Raw genomic sequence first — 14,751 nt, forward strand, 5'->3', positions numbered from 1 at the left:
CTGCACTTTTCCTATATGCATACCTTAGAAAACTATCTACAGGACCATAAGAAAATATTTTATTTATTCTACAAATTCATTTTTACATAAATGTATATGGTGTTTTAAAAACAAAAAGCTATTTTCTTAAAATCAATTGAAAAATCCAAAGAAAAATCTTCAGGTAGGTGGCTCGTTGGTCAAGGGGTATGATTCTCGCTTAGGGTGCGAGAGGTCCTGGGTTCAAATCCCAGACAAGCCCAAATTTTCAGATTCTTTGAAATGGTTCCATTATCTTATTGTAGTCAATTTCCTGAGTGAATTTCAACTGAATGTTGTTTTTTCAAAACTCTCAAAATAGATTGTATTTACTAATTTGCACAATTGAATTTTGTTTTTTGTCAAACTGCTAAAATTATTTGTAAGTACTTATCTGCACACAGCATGTGACATGTCTTGGGTTTTATCCATCAGAAAAACTCTGCTGGGCATCATAAAACTTTGCACAGCAATTTTAAAGCAAGTATACTTAGAAAATTATTGACTATTAGGAAATATTTTATTTATGCTAATATTTCCTCCTTGTACACATTAGTGACTGCTTTAAAATAATATAATTTTCACATAAAATTGGTTAAGATATCAAATAAAACATGCTTATTTGATGATTCTATGATTTTTGTTTTGGGCGCAACAGGTCCCTGGTTCAATTCCCTGACGAGCCCTCTCTTTCTTTTTACGGTGCATCTCATGGTTTATATATATCTGATTTTCTCATTTGGCTAAGCCAATAGCATCAACTGAGTTTTGTTTTTGCCATACTCCCAATAGAATTTGTACATACTTATGAATCTTGCATTCATAATTTTATTATTGCCTTTCTTCTATTTATGCATGATTTACACATAGCTTTTTACAAGTCTTGGGTTTTATCGATCAGACAAGTCCAAACTCTGCAGCCATTTTTATATCTTGTCACTGCACTTTCCAAATAAGCACACATAGAAAACTATCAATAGAATCTTACGGAAACATTTTAGTTGTTCTACAAATAAGAGCATACTTATTAAAATTTCAACCGTATTGTGGTATATCAGGAAAACTGCAGGTTCCCTTCTGTCTAGATAGCTTTGAATGTTTTAAAAGAATAGTCTCACTTTGAAACACAAAAAGTTCAAAAATGAAATTGCAAGGTATTGTTTTGCCTTTCTTCTGTGTCTGGAAGCATGATTTGTACATTGCATATGACAAGTCTTTAGCTTCGTCCATGAGAGAAGTCCAAACTCTGTTGGCACTCACAAATCTTGTCCCTGCACTTTTCCTATATGCATACCTTAGAAAACTATCTACTGGACCATAAGGAAATATTTTATTCATTCTACAAATTAATTTTTAGATAAATGTATATGGTGTTTTAAAAACAAAAAGCTATTTTCTTAAAATCAATTGAAAAATCCAAAGAAAAATCTTCAGGTAGGTGGCTCGTTGGTCAAGGGGTATGATTCTCGCTTAGGGTGCGAGAGGTCCTGGGTTCAAATCCCAGACAAGCCCAAATTTTCAGATTCTTTGAAATGGTTCCATTATCTTATTGTAGTCAATTTCCTGAGTGAATTTCAACTGAATGTTGTTTTTTCAAAACTCTCAAAATAGATTGTATTTACTAATTTGCACAATTGAATTTTGTTTTTTGTCAAACTGCTAAAATTATTTGTAAGTACTTATCTGCACACAGCATGTGACATGTCTTGGGTTTTGTCCATCAGAAAAACTCTGCTGGGCATCATAAAACTTTGCACAGCAATTTTCAAGCAAGTATACTTAGAAAATTATTGACTATTAGGAAATATTTTATTTATGCTAATATTTCCTCCTTGTACACATTAGTGACTGCTTTAAAATAATATAATTTTCACATAAAATTGGTTAAGATATCAAATAAAACATGCTTACTTGATGATTCTATGATTTTCGTTTTGGGCGCGACAGGTCCCTGGTTCAATTCCCTGACGAGCCCTCTCTTTCTTTTTACGGTGCATCTCATGGTTTATATATATCTGATTTTCTCAATTGGCTAAGTCAATAGCATCAACTGAGTTTTGTTTTTGCCATACTCCCAATAGAATTTGTACATACTTATGAATCTTGCCTTCATCATTTTCCTTTTGCCTTTCTTCTATTTATGCATGATTTACACATAGCTTTTTACAAGTCTTGGGTTTTATTGATCAGACAAGTCCAAACTCTGTCGCCATTTTTATATCTTGTCACTGCACTTTCCAAATAAGCACACATAGAAAACTATCAATAGAATCTTACGAAAACATTTTAGTTGTACTACAAATAAGAGCATACTTATTAAAATTTCAACCGTATTGTGGTATATCAGGAAAACTGCAAGTTCCCTTCTGTCTAGATAGCTTTGAATGTTTTAAAAGAATAGTCTCACTTTGAAACACAAAAAGTTCAAAAATGAAATTGCAAGGTATTCTTTTGCCTTTCTTCTGTGTCTGGAAGCATGATTTGTACATTGCATATGACAAGTCTTTAGCTTCGTCCATGAGAGAAGTCCAAACTCTGTAGGCACTCACAAATCTTGTCCCTGCACTTTTCCTATATGCATACCTTAGAAAACTATCTACTGGACCATAAGGAAATATTTTATTTATTCTACAAATTCATTTTTACATAAATGTATATGGTGTTTTAAAAACAAAAAGCTATTTTCTTAAAATCAATTGAAAAATCCAAAGAAAAATCTTCAGGTAGGTGGCTCGTTGGTCTAGGGGTATGATTCTCGCTTAGGGTGCGAGAGGTCCCGGGTTCAAATCCCGGACGAGCCCAAATTTTCAGATTCTTTGAAATGGTTCTATTATCTTATTGTAGTCAATTTCCTGAGTGAATTTCAACTGAATGTTGTTTTTTCAAAACTCTCAAAATAGATTGTATTTACTAATTTGCACAATTGAATTTTGTTTTTTGTCAAACTGCTAAAATTATTTGTAAGTACTTATCTGCACACAGCATGTGACATGTCTTGGGTTTTATCCATCAGAAAAACTCTGCTGGGCATCATAAAACTTTGCACAGCAATTTTCAAGCAAGTATACTTAGAAAATTATTGACTATTAGGAAATATTTTATTTATGCTAATATTTCCTCCTTGTACACATTAGTGACTGCTTTAAAATAATATAATTTTCACATAAAATTGGTTAAGATATCAAATAAAACATGCTTATTTGATGATTCTATGATTTTCGTTTTGGGCGCGACAGGTCCCTGGTTCAATTCCCTGACGAGCCCTCTCTTTCTTTTTACGGTGCATCTCATGGTTTATATATATATGATTTCTCAATTGGCTAAATCAATAGCATCAACTGAGTTTTGTTTTTGCCATACTCCCAATAGAATTTGTACATACTTATGAATCTTGCCTTCATCATTTTCCTTTTGCCTTTGTTCTATTTATGCATGATTTACACATAGCTTTTTACAAGTCTTGGGTTTTATCGATCAGACAAGTCCAAACTCTGTCGCCATTTTTATATCTTGTCACTGCACTTTCCAAATAAGCACACATAGAAAACTATCAATAGAATCTTACGAAAACATTTTAGTTGTACTACAAATAAGAGCATACTTATTAAAATTTCAACCGTATTGTGGTATATCAGGAAAACTGCAAGTTCCCTTCTGTCTAGATAGCTTTGAATGTTTTAAAAGAATAGTCTCACTTTGAAACACAAAAAGTTCAAAAATGAAATTGCAAGGTATTCTTTTGCCTTTCTTCTGTGTCTGGAAGCATGATTTGTACATTGCATATGACAAGTCTTTAGCTTCGTCCATGAGAGAAGTCCAAACTCTGTAGGCACTCACAAATCTTGTCCCTGCACTTTTCCTATATGCATACCTTAGAAAACTATCTACTGGACCATAAGGAAATATTTTATTTATTCTACAAATTAATTTTTACATAAATGTATATGGTGTTTTAAAAACAAAAAGCTATTTTCTTAAAATGAATTGAAAAATCCAAAGAAAAATCTTCAGGTAGGTGGCTCGTTGGTCTAGGGGTATGATTCTCGCTTAGGGTGCGAGAGGTCCCGGGTTCAAATCCCGGACGAGCCCAAATTTTCAGATTCTTTGAAATGGTTCTATATCTTATTGTAGTCAATTTCCTGAGTGAATTTCAACTGAATGTTGTTTTTTCAAAACTCTCAAAATAGATTGTATTTACTAATTTGCACAATTGAATTTTGTTTTTTGTCAAACTGCTAAAATTATTTGTAAGTACTTATCTGCACACAGCATGTGACATGTCTTGGGTTTTATCCATCAGAAAAACTCTGCTGGGCATCATAAAACTTTGCACAGCAATTTTCAAGCAAGTATACTTAGAAAATTATTGACTATTAGGAAATATTTTATTTATGCTAATATTTCCTCCTTGTACACATTAGTGACTGCTTTAAAATAATATAATTTTCACATAAAATTGGTTAAGATATCAAATAAAACATGCTTACTTGATGATTCTATGATTTTCGTTTTGGGCGCGACAGGTCCCTGGTTCAATTCCCTGACGAGCCCTCTCTTTCTTTTTACGGTGCATCTCATGGTTTATATATATATGATTTCTCAATTGGCTAAATCAATAGCATCAACTGAGTTTTGTTTTTGCCATACTCCCAATAGAATTTGTACATACTTATGAATCTTGCCTTCATAATTTTATTATTGCCTTTCTTCTATTTATGCATGATTTACACATAGCTTTTTACAAGTCTTGGGTTTTATCGATCAGACAAGTCCAAACTCTGCAGCCATTTTTATATCTTGTCACTGCACTTTCCAAATAAGCACACATAGAAAACTATCAATAGAATCTTACGGAAACATTTTAATTGTTCTACAAATAAGAGCATACTTATTAAAATTTCAACCGTATTGTGGTATATCAGGAAAACTGCAGGTTCCCTTCTGTCTAGATAGCTTTGAATGTTTTAAAAGAATAGTCTCACTTTGAAACACAAAAAGTTCAAAAATGAAATTGCAAGGTATTCTTTTGCCTTTCTTCTTTGTCTGGAAGCATGATTTGTACATTGCATATGACAAGTCTATAGCTTCGTCCATGAGAGAAGTCCAAACTATGTAGGCACTCACAAATCTTGTCCCTGCACTTTTCCTATATGCATACCTTAGAAAACTATCTACTGGACCATAAGGAAATATTTTATTTATTCTACAAATTAATTTTTACATAAATGTATATGGTGTTTTAAAAACAAAAAGCTATTTTCTTAAAATCAATTGAAAAATCCAAAGAAAAATCTTCAGGTAGGTGGCTCGTTGGTCAAGGGGTATGATTCTCGCTTAGGGTGCGAGAGGTCCTGGGTTCAAATCCCAGACAAGCCCAAATTTTCAGATTCTTTGAAATGGTTCCATTATCTTATTGTAGTCAATTTCCTGAGTGAATTTCAACTGAATGTTGTTTTTTCAAAACTCTCAAAATAGATTGTATTTACTAATTTGCACAATTGAATTTTGTTTTTTGTCAAACTGCTAAAATTATTTGTAAGTACTTATCTGCACACAGCATGTGACATGTCTTGGGTTTTATCCATCAGAAAAACTCTGCTGGGCATCATAAAACTTTGCACAGCAAATTTAAAGCAAGTATACTTAGAAAATTATTGACTATTAGGAAATATTTTATTTATGCTAATATTTCCTCCTTGTACACATTAGTGACTGCTTTAAAATAATATAATTTTCACATAAAATTGGTTAAGATATCAAATAAAACATGCTTATTTGATGATTCTTTGATTTTTGTTTTGGGCGCAACAGGTCCCTGGTTCAATTCCCTGACGAGCCCTCTCTTTCTTTTTACGGTGCATCTCATGGTTTATATATATCTGATTTTCTCATTTGGCTAAGCCAATAGCATCAACTGAGTTTTGTTTTTGCCATACTCCCAATAGAATTTGTACATACTTATGAATCTTGCATTCATAATTTTATTATTGCCTTTCTTCTATTTATGCATGATTTACACATAGCTTTTTACAAGTCTTGGGTTTTATCGATCAGACAAGTCCAAACTCTGCAGCCATTTTTATATCTTGTCACTGCACTTTCCAAATAAGCACACATAGAAAACTATCAATAGAATCTTACGGAAACATTTTAGTTGTTCTACAAATAAGAGCATACTTATTAAAATTTCAACCGTATTGTGGTATATCAGGAAAACTGCAGGTTCCCTTCTGTCTAGATAGCTTTGAATGTTTTAAAAGAATAGTCTCACTTTGAAACACAAAAAGTTCAAAAATGAAATTGCAAGGTATTCTTTTGCCTTTCTTCTGTGTCTGGAAGCATGATTTGTACATTGCATATGACAAGTCTTTAGCTTCGTCCATGAGAGAAGTCCAAACTCTGTAGGCACTCACAAATCTTGTCCCTGCACTTTTCCTATATGCATACCTTAGAAAACTATCTACTGGACCATAAGGAAATATTTTATTTATTCTACAAATTAATTTTTAGATAAATGTATATGGTGTTTTAAAAACAAAAAGCTATTTTCTTAAAATCAATTGAAAAATCCAAAGAAAAATCTTCAGGTAGGTGGCTCGTTGGTCAAGGGGTATGATTCTCGCTTAGGGTGCGAGAGGTCCTGGTTTCAAATCCCAGACAAGCCCAAATTTTCAGATTCTTTGAAATGGTTCCATTATCTTATTGTAGTCAATTTCCTGAGTGAATTTCAACTGAATGTTGTTTTTTCAAAACTCTCAAAATAGATTGTATTTACTAATTTGCACAATTGAATTTTGTTTTTTGTCAAACTGCTAAAATTATTTGTAAGTACTTATCTGCACACAGCATGTGACATGTCTTGGGTTTTGTCCATCAGAAAAACTCTGCTGGGCATCATAAAACTTTGCACAGCAATTTTCAAGCAAGTATACTTAGAAAATTATTGACTATTAGGAAATATTTTATTTATGCTAATATTTCCTCCTTGTACACATTAGTGACTGCTTTAAAATAATATAATTTTCACATAAAATTGGTTAAGATATCAAATAAAACATGCTTACTTGATGATTCTATGATTTTCGTTTTGGGCGCGACAGGTCCCTGGTTCAATTCCCTGACGAGCCCTCTCTTTCTTTTTACGGTGCATCTCATGGTTTATATATATCTGATTTTCTCAATTGGCTAAGTCAATAGCATCAACTGAGTTTTGTTTTTGCCATACTCCCAATAGAATTTGTACATTCTTATGAATCTTGCCTTCATCATTTTCCTTTTGCCTTTCTTCTATTTATGCATGATTTACACATAGCTTTTTACAAGTCTTGGGTTTTATCGATCAGACAAGTCCAAACTCTGTCGCCATTTTTATATCTTGTCACTGCACTTTCCAAATAAGCACACATAGAAAACTATCAATAGAATCTTACGAAAACATTTTAGTTGTACTACAAATAAGAGCATACTTATTAAAATTTCAACCGTATTGTGGTATATCAGGAAAACTGCAAGTTCCCTTCTGTCTAGATAGCTTTGAATGTTTTAAAAGAATAGTCTCACTTTGAAACACAAAAAGTTCAAAAATGAAATTGCAAGGTATTCTTTTGCCTTTCTTCTGTGTCTGGAAGCATGATTTGTACATTGCATATGACAAGTCTTTAGCTTCGTCCATGAGAGAAGTCCAAACTCTGTAGGCACTCACAAATCTTGTCCCTGCACTTTTCCTATATGCATACCTTAGAAAACTATCTACTGGACCATAAGGAAATATTTTATTTATTCTACAAATTCATTTTTACATAAATGTATATGGTGTTTTAAAAACAAAAAGCTATTTTCTTAAAATCAATTGAAAAATCCAAAGAAAAATCTTCAGGTAGGTGGCTCGTTGGTCTAGGGGTATGATTCTCGCTTAGGGTGCGAGAGGTCCCGGGTTCAAATCCCGGACGAGCCCAAATTTTCAGATTCTTTGAAATGGTTCTATTATCTTATTGTAGTCAATTTCCTGAGTGAATTTCAACTGAATGTTGTTTTTTCAAAACTCTCAAAATAGATTGTATTTACTAATTTGCACAATTGAATTTTGTTTTTTGTCAAACTGCTAAAATTATTTGTAAGTACTTATCTGCACACAGCATGTGACATGTCTTGGGTTTTATCCATCAGAAAAACTCTGCTGGGCATCATAAAACTTTGCACAGCAATTTTTAAGCAAGTATACTTAGAAAATTATTGACTATTAGGAAATATTTTATTTATGCTAATATTTCCTCCTTGTACACATTAGTGACTGCTTTAAAATAATATAATTTTCACATAAAATTGGTTAAGATATCAAATAAAACATGCTTATTTGATGATTCTATGATTTTCGTTTTGGGCGCGACAGGTCCCTGGTTCAATTCCCTGACGAGCCCTCTCTTTCTTTTTACGGTGCATCTCATGGTTTATATATATATGATTTCTCAATTGGCTAAATCAATAGCATCAACTGAGTTTTGTTTTTGCCATACTCCCAATAGAATTTGTACATACTTATGAATCTTGCCTTCATCATTTTCCTTTTGCCTTTGTTCTATTTATGCATGATTTACACATAGCTTTTTACAAGTCTTGGGTTTTATCGATCAGACAAGTCCAAACTCTGTCGCCATTTTTATATCTTGTCACTGCACTTTCCAAATAAGCACACATAGAAAACTATCAATAGAATCTTACGAAAACATTTTAGTTGTACTACAAATAAGAGCATACTTATTAAAATTTCAACTGTATTGTGGTATATCAGGAAAACTGCAGGTTCCCTTCTGTCTAGATAGCTTTGAATGTTTTAAAAGAATAGTCTCACTTTGAAACACAAAAAGTTCAAAAATGAAATTGCAAGGTATTCTTTTGCCTTTCTTCTGTGTCTGGAAGCATGATTTGTACATTGCATATGACAAGTCTTTAGCTTCGTCCATGAGAGAAGTCCAAACTCTGTAGGCACTCACAAATCTTGTCCCTGCACTTTTCCTATATGCATACCTTAGAAAACTATCTACTGGACCATAAGGAAATATTTTATTTATTCTACAAATTCATTTTTAAATAAATGTATATGGTGTTTTAAAAACAAAAAGCTATTTTCTTAAAATCAATTGAAAAATCCAAAGAAAAATCTTTAGGTAGGTGGCTCATTGGTCAAGGGGTATGATTCTCGCTTAGGGTGCGAGAGGTCCTGGGTTCAAATCCCAGACAAGCCCAAATTTTCAGATTCTTTGAAATGGTTCCATTATCTTATTGTAGTCAATTTCCTGAGTGAATTTCAACTGAATGTTGTTTTTTCAAAACTCTCAAAATAGATTGTATTTACTAATTTGCACAATTGAATTTTGTTTTTTGTCAAACTGCTAAAATTATTTGTAAGTACTTATCTGCACACAGCATGTGACTTGTCTTGGGTTTTATCCATCAGAAAAACTCTGCTGGGCATCATAAAACTTTGCACAGCAATTTTCAAGCAAGTATACTTAGAAAATTATTGACTATTAGGAAATATTTTATTTATGCTAATATTTCCTCCTTGTACACATTAGTGACTGCTTTAAAATAATATAATTTTCACATAAAATTGGTTAAGATATCAAATAAAACATGCTTATTTGATGATTCTATGATTTTCGTTTTGGGCGCGACAGGTCCCTGGTTCAATTCCCTGACGAGCCCTCTCTTTCTTTTTACGGTGCATCTCATGGTTTATATATATATGATTTCTCAATTGGCTAAATCAATAGCATCAACTGAGTTTTGTTTTTGCCATACTCCCAATAGAATTTGTACATACTTATGAATCTTGCCTTCATAATTTTATTATTGCCTTTCTTCTATTTATGCATGATTTACACATAGCTTTTTACAAGTCTTGGGTTTTATCGATCAGACAAGTCCAAACTCTGCAGCCATTTTTATATCTTGTCACTGCACTTTCCAAATAAGCACACATAGAAAACTATCAATAGAATCTTACGGAAACATTTTAATTGTTCTACAAATAAGAGCATACTTATTAAAATTTCAACCGTATTGTGGTATATCAGGAAAACTGCAGGTTCCCTTCTGTCTAGATAGCTTTGAATGTTTTAAAAGAATAGTCTCACTTTGAAACACAAAAAGTTCAAAAATGAAATTGCAAGGTATTCTTTTGCCTTTCTTCTTTGTCTGGAAGCATGATTTGTACATTGCATATGACAAGTCTTTAGCTTCGTCCATGAGAGAAGTCCAAACTCTGTAGGCACTCACAAATCTTGTCCCTGCACTTTTCCTATATGCATACCTTAGAAAACTATCTACAGGACCATAAGGAAATATTTTATTTATTCTACAAATTCATTTTTACATAAATGTATATGGTGTTTTAAAAACAAAAAGCTATTTTCTTAAAATCATTTGAAAAATCCAAAGAAAAATCTTCAGGTAGGTGGCTCGTTGGTCAAGGGGTATGATTCTCGCTTAGGGTGCGAGAGGTCCTGGGTTCAAATCCCAGACAAGCCCAGATTTTCAGATTCTTTGAAATGGTTCCATTATCTTATTGTAGTCAATTTCCTGAGTGAATTTCAACTGAATGTTGTTTTTTCAAAACTCTCAAAATAGATTGTATTTACTAATTTGCACAATTGAAATTTGTTTTTTGTCAAACTGCTAAAATTATTTGTAAGTACTTATCTGCACACAGCATGTGACATGTCTTGGGTTTTATCCATCAGAAAAACTCTGCTGGGCATCATAAAACTTTGCACAGCAATTTTAAAGCAAGTATACTTAGAAAATTATTGACTATTAGGAAATATTTTATTTATGCTAATATTTCCTCCTTGTACACATTAGTGACTGCTTTAAAATAATATAATTTTCACATAAAATTGGTTAAGATATCAAATAAAACATGCTTATTTGATGATTCTATGATTTTCGTTTTGGGCGCGACAGGTCCCTGGTTCAATTCCCTGACGAGCCCTCTCTTTCTTTTTACGGTGCATCTCATGGTTTATATATATATGATTTCTCAATTGGCTAAATCAATAGCATCAACTGAGTTTTGTTTTTGCCATACTCCCAATAGAATTTGTACATACTTATGAATCTTGCCTTCATCATTTTCCTTTTGCCTTTGTTCTATTTATGCATGATTTACACATAGCTTTTTACAAGTCTTGGGTTTTATCGATCAGACAAGTCCAAACTCTGTCGCCATTTTTATATCTTGTCACTGCACTTTCCAAATAAGCACACATAGAAAACTATCAATAGAATCTTACGAAAACATTTTAGTTGTACTACAAATAAGAGCATACTTATTAAAATTTCAACTGTATTGTGGTATATCAGGAAAACTGCAGGTTCCCTTCTGTCTAGATAGCTTTGAATGTTTTAAAAGAATAGTCTCACTTTGAAACACAAAAAGTTCAAAAATGAAATTGCAAGGTATTCTTTTGCCTTTCTTCTGTGTCTGGAAGCATGATTTGTACATTGCATATGACAAGTCTTTAGCTTCGTCCATGAGAGAAGTCCAAACTCTGTAGGCACTCACAAATCTTGTCCCTGCACTTTTCCTATATGCATACCTTAGAAAACTATCTACTGGACCATAAGGAAATATTTTATTTATTCTACAAATTCATTTTTAAATAAATGTATATGGTGTTTTAAAAACAAAAAGCTATTTTCTTAAAATCAATTGAAAAATCCAAAGAAAAATCTTTAGGTAGGTGGCTCATTGGTCAAGGGGTATGATTCTCGCTTAGGGTGCGAGAGGTCCTGGGTTCAAATCCCAGACAAGCCCAAATTTTCAGATTCTTTGAAATGGTTCCATTATCTTATTGTAGTCAATTTCCTGAGTGAATTTCAACTGAATGTTGTTTTTTCAAAACTCTCAAAATAGATTGTATTTACTAATTTGCACAATTGAATTTTGTTTTTTGTCAAACTGCTAAAATTATTTGTAAGTACTTATCTGCACACAGCATGTGACTTGTCTTGGGTTTTATCCATCAGAAAAACTCTGCTGGGCATCATAAAACTTTGCACAGCAATTTTCAAGCAAGTATACTTAGAAAATTATTGACTATTAGGAAATATTTTATTTATGCTAATATTTCCTCCTTGTACACATTAGTGACTGCTTTAAAATAATATAATTTTCACATAAAATTGGTTAAGATATCAAATAAAACATGCTTATTTGATGATTCTATGATTTTCGTTTTGGGCGCGACAGGTCCCTGGTTCAATTCCCTGACGAGCCCTCTCTTTCTTTTTACGGTGCATCTCATGGTTTATATATATATGATTTCTCAATTGGCTAAATCAATAGCATCAACTGAGTTTTGTTTTTGCCATACTCCCAATAGAATTTGTACATACTTATGAATCTTGCCTTCATAATTTTATTATTGCCTTTCTTCTATTTATGCATGATTTACACATAGCTTTTTACAAGTCTTGGGTTTTATCGATCAGACAAGTCCAAACTCTGCAGCCATTTTTATATCTTGTCACTGCACTTTCCAAATAAGCACACATAGAAAACTATCAATAGAATCTTACGGAAACATTTTAATTGTTCTACAAATAAGAGCATACTTATTAAAATTTCAACCGTATTGTGGTATATCAGGAAAACTGCAGGTTCCCTTCTGTCTAGATAGCTTTGAATGTTTTAAAAGAATAGTCTCACTTTGAAACACAAAAAGTTCAAAAATGAAATTGCAAGGTATTCTTTTGCCTTTCTTCTTTGTCTGGAAGCATGATTTGTACATTGCATATGACAAGTCTTTAGCTTCGTCCATGAGAGAAGTCCAAACTCTGTAGGCACTCACAAATCTTGTCCCTGCACTTTTCCTATATGCATACCTTAGAAAACTATCTACAGGACCATAAGGAAATATTTTATTTATTCTACAAATTCATTTTTACATAAATGTATATGGTGTTTTAAAAACAAAAAGCTATTTTCTTAAAATCATTTGAAAAATCCAAAGAAAAATCTTCAGGTAGGTGGCTCGTTGGTCAAGGGGTATGATTCTCGCTTAGGGTGCGAGAGGTCCTGGGTTCAAATCCCAGACAAGCCCAGATTTTCAGATTCTTTGAAATGGTTCCATTATCTTATTGTAGTCAATTTCCTGAGTGAATTTCAACTGAATGTTGTTTTTTCAAAACTCTCAAAATAGATTGTATTTACTAATTTGCACAATTGAAATTTGTTTTTTGTCAAACTGCTAAAATTATTTGTAAGTACTTATCTGCACACAGCATGTGACATGTCTTGGGTTTTATCCATCAGAAAAACTCTGCTGGGCATCATAAAACTTTGCACAGCAATTTTAAAGCAAGTATACTTAGAAAATTATTGACTATTAGGAAATATTTTATTTATGCTAATATTTCCTCCTTGTACACATTAGTGACTGCTTTAAAATAATATAATTTTCACATAAAATTGGTTAAGATATCAAATAAAACATGCTTATTTGATGATTCTATGATTTTTGTTTTGGGCGCAACAGGTCCCTGGTTCAATTCCCTGACGAGCCCTCTCTTTCTTTTTACGGTGCATCTCATGGTTTATATATATCTGATTTTCTCATTTGGCTAAGCCAATAGCATCAACTGAGTTTTGTTTTTGCCATACTCCCAATAGAATTTGTACATACTTATGAATCTTGCATTCATAATTTTATTATTGCCTTTCTTCTATTTATGCATGATTTACACATAGCTTTTTACAAGTCTTGGGTTTTATCGATCAGACAAGTCCAAACTCTGCAGCCATTTTTATATCTTGTCACTGCACTTTCCAAATAAGCACACATAGAAAACTATCAATAGAATTTTACGGAAACATTTTTGTTGTTCTACAAATAAGAGCATACTTATTAAAATTTCAACCGTATTGTGGTATATCAGGAAAACTGCAGGTTCCCTTCTGTCTAGATAGCTTTGAATGTTTTAAAAGAATAGTCTCACTTTGAAACACAAAAAGTTCAAAAATGAAATTGCAAGGTATTCTTTTGCCTTTCTTCTGTGTCTGGAAGCATGATTTGTACATTGCATATGACAAGTCTTTAGCTTCGTCCATGAGAGAAGTCCAAACTCTGTAGGCACTCACAAATCTTGTCCCTGCACTTTTCCTATATGCATACCTTAGAAAACTATCTACTGGACCATAAGGAAATATTTTATTTATTCTACAAATTAATTTTTACATAAATGTATATGGTGTTTTAAAAACAAAAAGCTATTTTCTTAAAATCAATTGAAAAATCCAAAGAAAAATCTTCAGGTAGGTGGCTCGTTGGTCAAGGGGTATGATTCTCGCTTAGGGTGCCAGAGGTCCTGGGTTCAAATCCCAGACAAGCCCAAATTTTCAGATTCTTTGAAATGCTTCCATTATCTTATTGTAGTCAATTTCCTGAGTGCATTTCAACTGAATGTTGTTTTTTCAAAACTCTCAAAATAGATTGTATTTACTAATTTGCACAATTGAATTTTGTTTTTTGTGAAACTGCTAAAATTATTTGTAAGTACTTATCTGCACACAGCATGTGACATGTCTTGGGTTTTGTCCATCAGAAAAACTCTGCTGGGCATCATAAAACTTTGCACAGCAATTTTCAAGCAAGTATACTTAGAAAATTATTGACTATTAGGAATTATTTTATTTATGCTAATATTTCCTCCTTGTACACATTAGTGACT

The 14,751-nt window shown here is 32.5% G+C and overlaps 3 non-coding genes across 3 annotated transcripts; all 3 read left to right on the forward strand.

Moving 5' to 3' along the window:
• The first annotated feature begins 2,747 nt into the window (after positions 1-2,747).
• On the forward strand, positions 2,748-2,819 carry TRNAP-AGG (transfer RNA proline (anticodon AGG)). The gene has a single exon. It is a non-coding gene; the product is annotated as a tRNA-Pro (tRNA).
• Positions 2,820-4,035: 1,216 nt separating this feature from the next.
• On the forward strand, positions 4,036-4,107 carry TRNAP-AGG (transfer RNA proline (anticodon AGG)). Its single transcript has one exon. It is a non-coding gene; the product is annotated as a tRNA-Pro (tRNA).
• A 3,793-nt stretch (positions 4,108-7,900) lies between these two features.
• On the forward strand, positions 7,901-7,972 carry TRNAP-AGG (transfer RNA proline (anticodon AGG)). Its single transcript has one exon. It is a non-coding gene; the product is annotated as a tRNA-Pro (tRNA).
• The last annotated feature ends 6,779 nt before the right edge of the window (positions 7,973-14,751 follow it).

This window comes from Taudactylus pleione, unplaced genomic scaffold (genome assembly GCF_031769625.1).
Source record: "Taudactylus pleione unplaced genomic scaffold, aTauple2 ptg000317l, whole genome shotgun sequence".
NCBI classification, from domain to species: Eukaryota; Metazoa; Chordata; class Amphibia; order Anura; family Myobatrachidae; genus Taudactylus; species Taudactylus pleione.